Source organism: Mastomys coucha, unplaced genomic scaffold, assembly GCF_008632895.1.
Source record: "Mastomys coucha isolate ucsf_1 unplaced genomic scaffold, UCSF_Mcou_1 pScaffold11, whole genome shotgun sequence".
NCBI classification, from domain to species: domain Eukaryota; kingdom Metazoa; phylum Chordata; class Mammalia; order Rodentia; family Muridae; genus Mastomys; species Mastomys coucha.
The window spans coordinates 33,333,334-33,335,618 of record NW_022196893.1 but is presented as its reverse complement, the minus strand read 5'-3'; positions in this window follow the sequence as shown (position 1 = coordinate 33,335,618).

Here is a 2,285-nt window from a genome sequence, read left to right as displayed (position 1 = left end):
AACCACAAAACAGACAAACCCAGCACAGAAACAGACAAGCAACAACCACAAAACAGACAAACCCAGCATAGAAACAGACAAGCAACAACAACCAGAAAACCAGGGAAAAAAGGAAGGAAGAAGAGAAGCATTCGTTGTCTGTTTCTGAGCAGTCTGGTAGCCTGCCCAGGGAAAGGAGATGCCCAGGGGAGGAAGTCCCCTTGACCTGATGGGAGCCTTTGGCACATTAAGGCTGGGAGTGAATTCTGTTTACAAAGGGGAGCATGTGAGGACGGGAACATGGCCAAGAAGCCTTGGTTGGGGCTGGAAGCTGGGAATCCAGGCTCACTGCTGCCTGACTCAAAGGAGAAGTCAGATAAAGATAGGTACACTGGGCAGAAACTCTCAAAAAAAAAAAAAAAAAAGGTTTTTCCAAGACAGGGTTTCTCTGTGTAGCCCTGCTGTCCTGGAACTTTCTCTGTCACCTGAGCTGACTTTGAACTCAAAGTTCTGCCTGCCTCTGCCTCTTGGCTGTTGGGCTTAAAGGTGCATACTTGACTGTCAACCAACCAAGTTACCCACCAATCACCCATCTATCTATGCACCCACCCATTTATCATTTCAACAAAGGCCCAAAGTATGAATCCTTTCAGCCCAGAAACCCTGGCTGGATTCATCCTGATGTTCTCGACTGCGTGTTTGCCTTTTGGTGGCAGTTAATAGACATTGATGGAACAAACCAACAAACTGCCATTGGGTGAGCCCCTAGTCTATGCTAAACAATGGAGATCCCAATACAAAAGGAATTAGACTAGTTTTGGGGAGATTTTGGTACAGATGGTCATGTCTATTTTTCAGTGACTTGGTAGCCGAATAGACAGATGAATGTTATTGAGCACTACAATCTAAAGCAATGGCTTCCAGGGAGGGGAGATGACTTCCTTCTAGTCTCGGGAGAGGGTTTGACAATGTCAAAAAGCTTCACACAGGAGATGGTATTTAAGGACCTCAGTGTAGGGGGTTGGGTGAGAGCTCCCATCAGGACTCGGCTCCCCGAGAGGACGCCTCTTCTTCAGGAGTCTGTTGGGATGGGCTGCACTGTGCTGAACTCCCTCAGGCCTGTTCAGATAGATTTTGAGAACATTCCTTTCTCTGAGCGGAGCCATGACAGGTGACAGTATTTCTCTTATCTCCTAGAGTTCTGCTTCGTTTGAATGCAGCACACATGGTCTCCAGGGGACAGGGCTTCCCTTGATGAGGTCTATGAATGGCCACTCTGTGTTGGCTCTTTGGGAGGTCACAGGGACAGACAGCTCATGAAGATGGGGCTGACCTGAAGGAAGGTGTAGCTGAACCTGAGTATGGAGCATGACTTTGGGAGTTCTGGGGACAGATATGTTATGAACAGATGTTCCAGAATTTAAAAGGGTATTAGAGCAATGGTTGATGTCATCAAGAATCTGGGATCGTCATGGAGAAAGGATCAAGGAAGACTCCTGAAGGAAGTGATCCTTATCTAAATATAGAAGCCAAGAAAGCAACCAGGTGAAAGGTGTGTAGGCTGGGAGCTGGGGAAGGGCCCAGGGATGAAGGGTTTCCAAGCAGCAAGAATACTAGAGTGAAGGCTTCCAGAATGTGGCTCATGGTAGAGTGTGAGCAAGCCAGAACAAGCTTAGTGTTCTTGGAGATGAAGGACAGGAGTAGAAGCCAGATCAGAACCAGGCTGTCGAGGGCTCTAATTGGCTTATTGATCAGTTTGTCTGGGGCTCGAGTCTGTGCCCTAAGACTAAAAATAAGCTCTGAACAAGGTGCTTGAGTGCTTGAGAGACTAAGCTCAGATAGAAAGGAGAGGAGCTCTGTGCTTGGCAGTGAGGCCAGGAACCTCACTGCCTTTCTCTGCAGTGGCTACCTTGTGCCTTGGCACTGATCTGACTCCCTTTCCATCTTGCTCCCTCTCTGGGATTAAGAAGTTGTTGTCACTCCCGTGTTCCTTGACAGAAGTGTTCCCTGTCCTTCACAGTATTTCCTCAATATTCTCAAAGCCATCTGTATGCTAGGGACCTTGGATGGTTATTTCTATTCCTGTTAGATTACTTCCAGTGGCTGTGGCCACCTCTGTCCACACCCTACTCATACCCTCCATGTTAAATCCAATTGAATTCCCTCCAGTTCTTTTGTGGGGAGAGATCTTTGCTTTACAAATAATTCATGGAAAAATAAATGTAATTTTTTTTCTCTTAACTTCTTCTCCAGGTTAAATGGTTATTGGGCTGCAGGGTCTTTTATCTCTCCCTTCCTTTTTTTTT